The sequence below is a fragment of the Podarcis gaigeae genome (assembly GCF_964106915.1).
Source record: "Podarcis gaigeae genome assembly, chromosome: 11".
Classification (NCBI taxonomy): Eukaryota; Metazoa; Chordata; class Lepidosauria; order Squamata; family Lacertidae; genus Podarcis; species Podarcis gaigeae.
Genome location: NC_139687.1, coordinates 15690861 through 15704594, shown reverse-complemented (window position 1 = coordinate 15704594; position 13734 = coordinate 15690861). Strand labels below are relative to the sequence as shown.

Sequence of the window (13734 nt, the reverse complement as noted above, 5' to 3'; positions counted from 1 at the left end):
AATTTATATATCGCCCTATACCCGAAAGTCTCAGGGCGGTTCACAGAATAAAATCAGAATATGAAACCACAAAATATATAATCAAAATGAAAACAACAACCCAGTAACCCCACCCACCCAAAAAACCCCCACACATTTTAAAAGGGCATAATTGTTGTTGTTATATTTTGTTAAATTCATTGGGTGTCTTTCTCCAGCCAATAAATTGCTGGTAGCCCAGAGGTTATTGCAAGGAGGGCAAAATCCCTCTTGAAACACAGATGAATGGATCCTCTGTTTAAAATGCAATCTACATTAAAATAACCCAAAAAAGCCCTTCTTGGGGGTCACTCTTTTAAGATTTAAAAGGTAAAGGTAAAGGGACCCCTGACCATTAGGTCCAGACATGGCCGACTCTGGGGTTGCGGCGCTCATCTTGCTTTATTGGCCGAGGGAGCCGGCGTACAGCTTCAGGGTCATGTGGCCAGCATGACTAAGCCACTTCTGGCGAACCAGAACAGCACATGGAAACGCCGTTTACCTTCCCGCTGGAGTGGTACCTATTTATCTACTTGCACTTTGACGTGCTTTCATACTGCTAGGTTGGCAGGAGCAGGGACCGAGCAACGGGAGCTCACCCCGTCGCGGGGATTCAAACCACCGACCTTTTGATCGGCAAGTCCTAGGCTCTGTGGTTTAACCCACAGAACCACCCGCGTCCCATTTTAAGATTTAGCTTGCTCAAAATAGCCATTCACCTTTAGAGGCCCACTGACCATTCAGTTCGAGATTCTGACTTTCAAATATTGTTATGATATCCACGTGCACGAGTAGCAATGATATAAGAATTGAAATCATCATCAACATCATGGTATTTTTTTTGGGGGGGGGAATTGTTTGTTTAATTGCAAATTTAAAGAAAGAAAGAAAGAAAGAAAGAAAGAAAGAAAGAAAGAAAGAAAGAAAGAAAGAAAGAAAGAAAGAGCAGCCAGGCTCTTCCCATGCCCTTATTTTCAGAACAAGGAAAAGAAAGAATGTCTTCATGCAGTCCGTAGTTAAACTGTGGAACTCTCTTCATGTATCCATGTGGCATAAATCCCAGCGTAGCTGAGCTGACCAAAATGTTACTGTTACTCTACACAGCCACATGGTCTTTTCATCCAATGGTGTTATGAAAAGGACTATCAGCAGAAATCTTTTGATCCATTTATTAAACACCTAAAACTCACACAATTAACAAATTGCTGAAGATTTATTTAACCAGGGACAATAAAAAGGCATGTGTCTTCATACCCTGGTAGTTTCCACATTAATAACAAAGAATTGCCCCAAATCATCTTGAATTTTTTTGAAATCTGAATACTCTTGTATTGATTATAGAGCAAAAAGGCCCAGGTCAATCCAAAACATTTCCAATTAAAGGAATCTAATAGCAGGTAGGGACAGTGCAGGAATTCAGTTCAATTCACATTATAAGCTGAATTTGTCAAATTCACACTTTGGAAACAATGTAAGAAGAAAAATAGAGGCCGTCTTCAAAATTCGTACTTGTCTGAATTTTATGATTCTGTTCTCGAACCCACCAATGTTAACAAAAAATCCATATATTAGGGGAAAATGTACATTAATATATATATATTGATGCTATATTATTCTGTATTAAATATAGCATATATTATATTAAATATATTAAATAATGCTATAGGAAATATGTGTTACTAATGAAAACAACATAAAATGCATTGTGCTAAGATAAATTGCTTGCAAAAACATGTACATTAATCAAAAGTACATACAAAAATGTGTTTATATGGAAAATTCACACTAAATGGATGCTGGAAAACTTAATTTAAGATGGGGGAAATGAGAAACTGGAAGAACAGAATTTGACAGATCGTTCCATCCCTCATAGCAGATGATGAAAAAGACTAAAGGATATGTTGAAATGTTGGAGAGTTGTTGTTAATCAGGGTAACAATATCAGATGGAGAAACAGTCTGACCTGATTAAAGGCCACTTCCTATATTTTACATCAAAGTGGAAATCTCACCTAGCAGACTTCGGCTGCCATCAAACGGTGTCAAACTGGCATTTATATAATTTATTATTATATTTTAATTGAAGATCAGGAGGCACCATACATAAAAAATGTATCCCAGCCAGTTAGGTTAATTGGAAGTGAGTTCGTACATGGACATTTATCATTTACACTGCAGTCCAATATGCACATACCTGGGAGTAAATTCCATTGAATTCAGTGGACTTGCTTTTGGCTAGAATATTTTATATGACTGCTGTGACTTCAATGTCAAATCCTGATTTCTATATGTGGAACAGCCATGTTCACAGGAAACACCATAAATTCAAATTATGTTTTCTTTGCACAATGGCTAAAATCCTACACCATTTTATTGTCTGAGACACAAGATGATATATATCTTACAGGTTTTTTTGGGTTGTTTTTTAACAGAATAAGAAATCAAGTTAACAAACTTTTAATAAAAGAATGGAAATGGTTTATTGAATATTTACAGATAAATTGTAAACAGATAAAAACATTAGCAGGACTATTGTAATAACCTGCACTTTCACAAGAGCATATATTTACAGTAGATAATTAAATGAGCAAATGAAATGAATTTGGATATGCAGAAGATATTAAAATAATAATTATAAGGAACCACAGAAAAAAGGGTAAGTTATATTTTGAAATGTTAAATTGATTGTAAAACTAATGAAATGTATAAACTTGAAAAGTATAAATAAAAACTTTTTAAAAAAACAAAAAAGTTCAGAAAGCTGGAATTCAAATCAACAATGCCAATAATTAATACCGTTCAAACAACTGACACCCCTAATAAATTACTCGTACTTCAAAATAAATGCCAGAACAACCATAAAGATGTCAAAATATGAGACTTGTAGAGTTGCAGTTCCATCTCATAAAATATTTTGAATGTTCTGAAATGGATAGCGATGAAACTATTTCCACCTCGTCTTTTTTAAAATGAAAAATTATCAGCATCTTTTGTAAAGTTCTCCTCATTTACACGTATCTGTGCAACTCTGCCTTATATACACAGATTTGAAAAGCAATTTCCCCTAGCGATTGCTTCTCTGCTGTATAAAGCCCCACTGCTATGAAGGGAGAATTGGCTGTTTGTTCAGAATTCAAGCTGCAGTTTGTGCTGCAGGCTTACTTAGAAATTTGTCCCACTGACCTCAGTGGGCTTTACTTCTGCGTAGACATGCATAAGCTTGCACTGCCAGACACTTCCTAATGCTCAACTGTCATTGCGCTGTGTGTTGTGCCCTAGCGATATAGGAAGGGGGGATAGCATGTGTTGTTATCATCTGGGAAAGCCTATAGTTTGTGGATATCCCATCACAATAACAGAAACTGATCTCCTAGGAATATTCCTTCCTCACTGCCCTCATGCGTAAGATTGTTGCATTACCCAATCACAGGAGAGCGAGGCTAAGCCCCACCCCTATCTCGATGCACGAAATGTCCTTTTCGTTGCTGCCATAGCTACTGGATGGAAACCAAGGTCATTATTTCTTATGATGCTGAAGCACTAAGCCCATCCTCTGCTTTTGAAACTGACAGCTGTTGCGCATGCGTAAAATTAAATCGTGTTTGGAACATAAATGAAGCGCAGGCTTAAAACTAATTCAGGAATAAACAAGCCCAAAGAGGATTGCATCTCTTTCTTCCTGATGAAATTGTACCTCTTCCACAGGACAGAAGCCACCCTGGGCTGGGTCAGAGCACATTCAGGGTCCCAGCTTTACTTCCTTTACATTATTATTACACAGAGAGGGAGTGAGGGAGATTAGGGCATTGCCCTGTCTTTGAAAATTCCTGACAGCCGGCTATGGATGAATGTGGCTAATTTGGAACGGGCTGACATATACAGGATTAATGTGCTTGTGCAATGGCTAATTCATTAGAGAAATGAGCCCTGCATATTTCTTTGTTAAGGGGCACCATTGCCAAGATATGTGGATTTGTAATTTATGTAATTAGGTTTCGTTGGTGAATTAAGCAGGTTTGGTGTAAGACATCAGAAGTCATTTTCCAAAGTCGATGGCATAAATAAGCCCCCTTCCTGAGCTACTTGGAAAATCTGGCTAATTTTTATCCTCCTAAATCTCAGACAGAGGGAGAACTCTGCAGCCACTATAATCTGGGATGTGTGACAGAGATGTATTTCAAAGTGTGGCTTTCTCAGTCAAGGGATATGGTTTCATATGTGAACTTCCTTCACATTCAGCAGTGACATGTCACGAGGAGAATCAACAGCGTGGCGTCAACGAAGCCTTGAGGTTGGGAGCATAAAAGGAATATGCAATTTAACTGAATAACCTATTTTCCATCCCAAATATTTCTACCCCAAACATGGTCTGCTTGACTCTGTCAGAACCTGGCATTCTTTGGTGGCCCCAGATACAAGACGAGGAGGAGGAGGAGAAGCAGATGGAAGGCAGACAACCAGAGATGGAGAGGAGAGGTCCTTTCCTTCTGTCTCCAGATGTTACAGAGGAGGAAGCTGATTTGCTGGTCCTCTCTCCTGCCTTTCCTGCAGAGCACTGAGGCTCATCAAGGAGGGAAGAGGACCTTAACCAGCCAGAGGGATGGACTTAGCAGGAGGAGGTAGCAATGGAGCTGGAGGCAAGGGACAGGACACCTAGAACCCATTGCTGTCTTTGTAGTTGGGTTCAGATATGGAGTGCTCATGTGTGTCCAGGCAGCAGACTTGTATATGACTTGGAATATTGACTTCTGAATCTTGTGCTAGATGCTGAGCCTGTACTGCTATTAACCTGAGTAAAGATCTTTTCCTTAGTTTCAACTCAGAGTCACTGACACGTTTTGGGAGCCTGATGATCAAGGAATTTGGGGTGTGCTGAGGCTAATTTTACATACATGTGAGGGCAGGAGACCTTCACAGGTGTGTTACCAGCAAATTGGAACAATTAGGAAGAAACAATTGGACAAAAAGAAAGTAAAATGTTGACCAGGACAGCACCATTTCAGTACAATCACACCATAGATCATCCATCAACAGCTGAACCTGTTGTTTATGCTATATTCGGGCATCTTTAGTTTCTTCAAATTGAAATGTAACTTTATTGAAGTAGCTACACAAGTATCTATTCTAGTAGCTTGCAGATCTCTGCCCGTTTCTCTTCTAAACCACATTAGCTGTCTGAGAACCCTCTTTTTTCCTAAAATGGCAAGATTACAACATCCATCATGCCAGAACATTGGCTATGCTGACTGGGGCCGAGGGAAGTTGGTGTCAAACAACATCTGGAGGTCCCCAGATTCCATATCCCTGTTCTAGGTAAAGGTACCCCTGACCATTAGATCCAGTCGCAGAGAACTCTGGGGTTGTGTGCTCATCTTGCTCTGTAGGCCGAGGTTGCTGGCGTTTGTCCACAGACAGCTTCCAGGTCATGTGGCCAGCATGACTAAGCTGCTTCTGGCGAACCAGAGCAGCACACGGAAACACTGTTTACCTTCCCGCCAAAGTGGTACCTATTTATCTACTTGCATTTGCCATGCTTTTGAACTGCTAGGTGGGCAGGAGCTGGGACCGAGCAACGGGAGCTCACCCCCATCGCGGGGATTCGAACTGTTGATCTTCCGATCGGCAAGCCCTAGGCTCTGTGGTTTAGACCACAGTGCCACCCGCGCCCCTTATCCCTGTTCTAGAACATCTCTATAGATTACTGTCCCACTTGCCATGCAGATGTAACAAGGTCTGTATGCAAAGATTCTATGTATGGCTTGAGCTCCTCCACTATCTAGGAAGGAAGAGCTAAAGTGCAAAGCCAGTTGTGGGGGTTTTGTGATACACAGCCAGTTGCTCTTTATGAATGAAGTACAAAGTAACCTGCCCACCTCAGCGGGGATCTGAATTTGCACTCAGCCTTTATACTGTGGCTGTGCATGCCCATTCCAATCTGATTTGAGGCTTAATCCAGCACTTTGGAGCACCCCTGGATGATCCAGGGTTGACCCGGATTGGGCCCTGAACCAATTCAAGATTGCACAAATGGGGGGAGGTGGAGCAGAAGGATTTATGCCTCTAATTCTCCCCACCCCTCACGACCAGGGCTTTTTTTCCAGCTGGAACTCATCAGAACTCAGTTCCAGCACCTCTCAGTTGGGCACCATTGCCATTATAAGAGAACAAGGGAGACGTTCGTGGTGAGTTCTGGCACAACAACTGTATGTGTCATCAAGGTTTTTCAACCCAGATCTGGTGTGGAACCCTGCTTTATACCTCCTAAACATGGAGGTGAGGCTAGGGAATGTAGGAATGGTGTTTGGATACCTGTTTTCTATTAAGAAGCATACTCCAACTAGGGATAGCTTTGCTTAGAAAGATGATAAGGTAAAGGAAAAAGGTAAAGGACCCCTGGACAGTTAAGTCCAGTCAAAGGCGACTATGGGGTTGTGGCACTCATCTCGCTTTCAGGCCAAGGGAGCCGGCGTTTGTCCACAGACAGCTTTCCAGGTCGTGTGGTCAGCATGACTTCTGGTGCAACGGAACACTGTGATGGAAACCAGAGCGCATGGAAATGCTGTTTGCCTTCCTGCCACCGTGTTACCTATTGATCAACTTGCACTGAATGTCATACATTACATATCAAAACACTTGAAAGCAAATTCAAGTGCTCCTTTCCTCCCCACCCGTCCCCCAGAAAAGTTCTGTTGGGATCACTGGCCAAGCATTCAGGTGGAACCAGTCCCTCTCCTCCCTCACAAATGCTTGCTGTACCTACAGGTTCACAAACAATGTGTTCCAGCTGCTGACTATTGAACATTATTCTTTCTGTACATCTCCCCTTGTTCTCAATGGGCTGATTTCAGGCAGCTATAGGATGCATTCCACACCCTGTTCTGTACAGCCGGGAGGGATGCCCATCCCATAACCACCCACAGTGACCTGGCTGCTCCTTCATGGAATTGAAAACACTCTTGTTTCAGACAGGCTGTTCAATCCTGGCAAGTTCTGTGTAGCTACGCAGTAAGACCCTGCTAGAATGACTGGCTGTCAGCCCCACACATATATATTTCCATTTAGGAAGCTGTTTCATTCTGGACGATGCTCAACAAAATCTTTGATATTTACACTTGCATTGCTTCTTTGTTGCTAGGGAGTGGCAGGTAGGAATCGCTTTCTCACATCCTAGTATGATGTGGCTTTGACTGGAGACAGGATGTGGCAGGGGACAGAGAGCTTGCCAGGCTTGGGGGCAATGGCCCTTCCTCTCCCTGCTCACTCCGCTTTTCTGGGCTGTGAGGCATGGATACGGTTGCCAAGGGGTACCAGGCACTCAGCTGGGGGCAGGAGGGAGAGCAGTAACAAGGGATGCTGTGATGCTACCCAGGAGAGCTGGGCTATCAGCAGTGGCGTAGCATGGGTTGTCAGCACCTGGGGCAAGGCAAGTAATTTGCACCCCCTAACCCATGGATTTGCGCCCCCTAACCCATGGATTTGTGCCCCCTAACCCTAACCCCCAGATGTTGCGCCCGGTGCGGCCGGCCCCCCCTGCACCCCCCACGCTACGCCACTGGCTATCAGGCAAAATAGAACTGATGGGTTCTATATGGTCAGAGGGACTACTGTGGGGAGGTCAAAAGAGCTTTTTGGTCCACACAGGGGCCGATCCTAATTAGTTCAGGTGTGTCTGAGTGCAAGGGGTCCTTACCACCTTGTCTATTGTGTGTCAGGATGCTGTCCTCAGCTCCCAGCTAGTTGCCCAGGAAATTATAAAGACAAGGGAAAGTTTCTTACCATATTTTTTTTATTTCAGTCTTTATAGAGAGAGGCTATAGAACCCAGCCACACTGAGAGCCAGTGTGGTGTAGTGGTTAAGTGTGGTAGTCTCGTAATCTGGTGAACCGGGTTCGCTCCCCTACTCCTCCACATGCAGCTGCTGGGTGACCTTGGGCCAGTCACACTTCTTTGAAGTCTCTCAGCCTCACTCACCTCACAGAGTGTTTGTTGTGGGAGAGGAAAGGAAAGGAGAATGTTAGGCGCTTTGAGACTCCTTCGGGTAGTGATAAAGCGGGGATATCAAATCCAAACTCCTCTTCTTCTTCTTCTTCATGGATAATGGCATTGTTCCAAGTGAATCTCCACACACACTCCGTCTCTCCCAATTCCTCATTCATCACTTCTACGGGTGCCGTTAAGTGCCCTCTGTATTTGAGCTCTTAGCTCTCCTACTTTTAAGGCTCTGGGAAATGGAGGGTCTGGAATGCATTCCCGTGGTGGAAAGTGGTCAGGGGATGCATGTAGGTGAGGCCAAAAGACATCCATCAGGCAGAGGGCCTTCTCAGTAGTGGCACCCACCCTGTGGAACGCCCTCTCATCAGATGTCAATGAGATAAATAACTATACAACGTTCAGAAGACATCTGAAGGCAGCCCTGTATAGGGTAGTTTTTAATGTTTGATGTTTTATCATGCTTTTATATTTGTTGGAAGTCACCCAGATTGACTGGGGCCACCCAGTCAGATGGGCGGGGTACAAATAATAATAAAATGATTATTATTATTACACACACTTGTACCATTCATACACATCTAATCTCCAGGGCTCCAGTGGGAACTCAATGGAGAACAAGGGTTCATAGAAAATTAGCACCGCTCATCTCTCACACATGTACATATCACTTTATCAAACACAAACATATTTGGCTACAAATGTGTGTATTTTTAATGTTTGCAAGCAATGAACCCACATAGAAGGGAAAGTGTCAGTCAGTAGTCATCTTGCTACATGGAAAATCACTTGATACGTGTTCTCAAATGAGGCTCTGACCTTACTGAAACCTTTGAAAGTAAACCTTTAGTTTAGCTGCTATCTCTCCCCTCCCCGATTCCTTTCCTCACTTTGTTGGTAGGGAACTACACAAGCCGAGAGAAAATTCCTACCATGGTGTAAAGCTCTAATGAGTGCATCATTTTGTTTGGGGACTATTTTTAGATTTCAGAGTTCTGCAAAGAATGAGTCGCTGAATATCCAATGACCGTCTGGGCATGAGCCAGTCATTGAAAGGGCCTGGAGTCTCTCTGCACTGCTATTTTACATTAAAAAATATTGATCTGTTAAGCGTCAAGGCTCTGTGTGCTTAAGGTGACAACTCACATTCTCTGGAAGAATGTGAGGACAGGAAACTAGGAAATGAGTCAGAAAATCACAGGCAAACCTCCTCTTGACATTTAAGGCATTGTGCCCCCCCTTTTTTTAAAAAAAAAAAAAAATCTAGTCAGACAAAGAAACAGGAAATATGTTGGTGGGAGCTGCAAGGCACCAAGAATTCCTTCTTCATATAGTCATTCTTTCTGGCATTCTCTCTAAGCTATGTCAGGTATTGCTGAGGGGGAAAGACGAGGAAAGTACTTAAAATGGAGGGAAGTGCGAAGGGAGGGGTTGATTGGCTCGAGTTTTTCTTGGTGCAGTAAATATTCTGTCAGATTTTCAACTGGCCGCTTTGCCGTGCTTCAGTAATCCTTTAGGACAAGAACCTGAGAACTAGATTCTGTGGCAAGGACTTGTGAAGAAAAACAGCACCGGCTTGTAAAAAATAAGGGGCAACTGTATTTTTGTATCACATAGAGACAGGTTGGGAAATAATCCCATTAGCTACATATGTTTTATCTTAAAGATCAGAGGGTATGGGGGAAGAAAAGGGCTCTCAGGCATACATGTTTTTAAAATCAGTGAACTGCTTTCTTCATACGCTCCAACATTTCTCCGACGTCCCATTCCATCATGATAATTGAACTAATTATAGCCCACATGTCTTATTGGGTTGCCCCAGCCACTCTGGGCAGCTTCCAACATATAAAAACCATAATAAAGCATTAAGCATTTAAAAAACTTCCCTATACAGGACTGCCTTCAGATGGCTTGGGGGTCGGATAACTCCATACCCTCCGACACTTCTCCAATGAAAATAAAGACATCCTAAGGAAAAGTGGGATGCAGGTGGCACTGTGGAAACCACAGAGCCTAGGACTTGCCGATCAGAAGGTCGGCGGTTCGAATCCCAGCGACGGGGTGAGCTCGCATTGTTCGGTCTCTGCTCCTGCCAACCTAGCAGTTCAAGAGCACGTCAAAGTGCAAGTAGATAAATAGGTACCGTTCTGGCGGGAAGGTAAACGGCATTTCCATGCGCTGCTCTGGTTCACCAGAAGTGGCTTAGTCATGCTGGCCACATGACCCGGAAGCTGTACGCCGGCTCCCTCGGCCAATAAAGCGAGATGAGCGCCACAACCTCAGAGTCGGTTATGACTGGACCTAATGGTCAGGGTCCTTTTACCTTTACCTAAGGAAAAGTGGCACCTTAACAGCATCATCTTTTAAAATTTTAAATAGTTCAGCTGGAATACCATCACTTCCACTGGCCTTGTTATTTGCAGTGCTTTCTAAGGCCCATTTGACTTCACTTTCCAGGATGTCTGGCTCAAGGTCAGCAACCACACTACCTGGGGTATACGAGACATCCATTTCTTTCTGGTATAATTCCTCTGTGTATTCTTGCCACCTCTTCTTGATGTCTTCTGCTTCTGTTAGGTCCTTTCCACTTTTGTCCTTTATTATGGAAATCTTTGTACGAAATGTTCCTTTCATATCTCCAATTTTCTTGAACAGATCTCTGGTTCTTCCCATTCTATTGCTTTCCTCTATTTCTTTGCATTGCTCGTTTAAGAAGGTCTTCTTGTCTCTCCTTGCTATTCTTTGGAAATCTGCATTCAATTTCCTGTATCTTTCACCATCTCCCTCGCATTTTGCTTGCCTTCTCTCCCCCGCTATTTGTAAGGCCTCATTGGACAGCCACTTTGCTTTCTTGCATTTCCTTTTCATTGGGATGGTTTTCATTGCTGCCTCCTGTATAATGTTACGAGCCTCCATCCATAGTTCTTCAGGCATTCTGTCCACCAAATCTAAATCCTTAAACCTGTTCCTCACTTCCACTGTGTATTCATAAGGGATTTGACTTAGATTGTATCTTACCGGCCCAGTGGTTTTTCCTACTTTCTTCAGTTTAAGCTTGAATTTTGCTATAAGAAGCTGATGATCTGAGCCACAGTCAGCTCCAGGTCTTGTTTTTGCTGACTGTATAGAGCTTCTCCATCTTTGGCTGCAGAGAATATAATCAATCTGATTTCGATGCTGCCCATCTGGTGATGTCCATGTGTAGAGTCGTCTCTTGTGTTGTTGGAAAAGCGTGTTTGTGATGACCAGCTTGTTCTCTTGACAGAACTCTATTAGCCTTTGCCCTGCTTCGTTTTGATCTCCAAGGCCAAACTTGCCAGTTGTTCCTTTTATCTCTTGACTCCCTACTTTAGCATTCCAATCCCCTATAATGAGAAGAATTTTAAAAGATGATGCTGTTAAGGTGCTACACTCAATATGCCAGCAAGTTTGGAAAACTCAGCAGTGGCCAGAAGATTGGAGAAGATCAGTCTACATCCCAATCCCAAAGAAGGGCAATGCCAAAGAATGCTCCAACTACCACACAATTGAACTCATTTCACACGCTAGCAAGGTTATGCTTAAAATTCTACAAGGAAGGCTCAAGCAGTATGTGGACCGAGAACTCCCAGAAGTGCAAGCTGGATTTAGAAGAGGCAGAGGAACCAGAGACCAAATTGCAAACATGCGCTGGATTATGGAGAAAGCTAGAGAGTTCCAGAAAGACATCTACTTCTGCTTCATTGACTATGCAAAAGCCTTTGACTGTGTCGACCACAGCAAACTATGGCAAGTTCTTAAAGAAATGGGAGTGCCAGATCACCTCATCTGTCTCCTGAGAAATCTCTATGTGGGACAAGAAGCTACAGTTACAACTGGATATGGAACAACTGATTGGTTCAAAATTGGGAAAGGAGTACGACAAGGCTGTATTTTGTCTCCCTGCTTATTTAACTTATATGCAGAATTCATCATGCGAAAGGCTGGGCTGGATGAATCCCTAGCCGGAATTAAGATTGCTAGAAGAAATATCAACAACCTCAGATATGCAGATGACACAACCTTGATGGCAGAAAGTGAGGAGGAATTAAAGAACCTTTTAATGAGGGTGAAAGAGGAGAGCGCAAAATATGGTCTGAAGCTCAACATCAAAAAAACGAAGATCATGGCCACTGGTCCCATCACCTCCTGGCAAATAGAAGGGGAAGAAATGGAGGTAGTGAGAGATTTTACTTTCTTGGGCTCAATGATCACTGCAGATGGTGACAGCAGCCACGAAATTAAAAGACGCCTGCTTCTTGGGAGAAGGGCAATGACAGGCCTAGACAGCATCTTGAGAAGTAGAGACATCACCTTGCCAACAAAGGTTCGTATAGTTAAAGCTATGGTTTTCCCAGTAGTGATGTATGGAAGTGAGAGCTGGACCATAAAGAAGGCAGATTGCCGAAGAATTGATGCTTTTGAATTATGGTGCTGGAGGAGACTCTTGAGAGTCCCATGGACTGCAAGAAGATCAAACCTCTCCATACTGAAGGAAATCAACCCTGGGTGCTCACTGGAAGGACAGATTGTGAAGCTGAGGCTCCAGTACTTTGGCCACCTCATGAGAAGAGAAGAGTCCCTGGAGAAGACCCTGATGTTGGGAAAGATGGAGGGCACAAGGAGAAGGGGACGGCAGAGGACGAGATGGTTGGATAGTGTTTTCGAGGTTACCAGCATGAGTTTGACCAAACTGCGGGAGGCAGTGGAGGACAGAGGTGCCTGGCGTTCTCTGGTCCATGGGGTCATGAAGAGTCGGACACGACTAAACAACAACAACAGCAAAGGAAAAGTGGGACATTCCAGGATCAAATCAGAAACTGGGATGGCTTCTCTAAATTGGGGGTGTCCCTGGAAAATAAGGACACTTGGAGTGTCCGCTCAGTTTCCCCTTGTTATCAGAATTTATGTAAAGATTGGGGGGTGCCCCTCCAGCAGACAGCATAACCCCACCACCACCACCACCAAAATCAACACAATCATTCCTGCAAATGTCCCCACAATTTTCAAAAGTGATATAAAATCACTCCAGTATGGATTTGCATCATTCCAGCATTGTTCAGCTCAGGAAAGGAATGGCTACCAAGGTGTGGAGTCTGGGATGTGGGCAGCCATAATCCCTGAAACCTGAGATCATGTACACTCTTGCACAAGAGATAATCACTGGCATCCTGACAGATGGGTGTCAGACAGGTAGCCATCCCACAGACAATAGCAGACCCTCCAGGAATGGATTGTACTCCTGGTCAGGACAAAGAAGTGTGTTTACCTGACCAGAAAACCAGGAACTTGTAAATATTTCTACTGTAACACTTGATGGGTGTAAGGGAGGGTTGGGGGCAAACCTGATGAACAGGTTTCTGCCAGAAAACCCCTCCCTGTTTGTGACATGCGTATGATGTATCTATGATGTATGCATGATGCTTCACCAAAGGTGTTGTGGGGAAAAGGGGAAACTTATAAAAGTAAGAACATCCTCTTGTTCTGGGCTTTTTTCTGCTTCTTCCATGTGGTGGGTGGAAGTCCTGTTGCTGCAGTCTTTGAATAAAGATCAGGCCTACAGGCTGCTGTTTTGCTCCTATACTCCTGGCTGGTGTCTTTGGCAATCCAGGTGTTATGTACTAAGCTTGGATCCTAAAGCAATAGGCAGGTAGGATCCTAGAATGCAACAACCTGATTGGCTTACAGGAGCAGCCCAATCAGACCCCTA

The 13734-nt window shown here is 43.5% G+C and overlaps 1 long non-coding RNA gene across 1 annotated transcript; it reads right to left on the bottom strand.

The window, feature by feature from the left end:
* Positions 1–9260: 9260 nt before the first annotated feature.
* Positions 9261–13352, bottom strand: LOC310827020. The gene is made up of 2 exons (XR_014556140.1): positions 13294–13352; positions 9261–9581 (listed from the first exon to the last, which is right to left on the bottom strand). It is a non-coding gene; the product is annotated as an uncharacterized lncRNA (long non-coding RNA).
* Between the last annotated feature and the right edge of the window lie 382 nt (positions 13353–13734).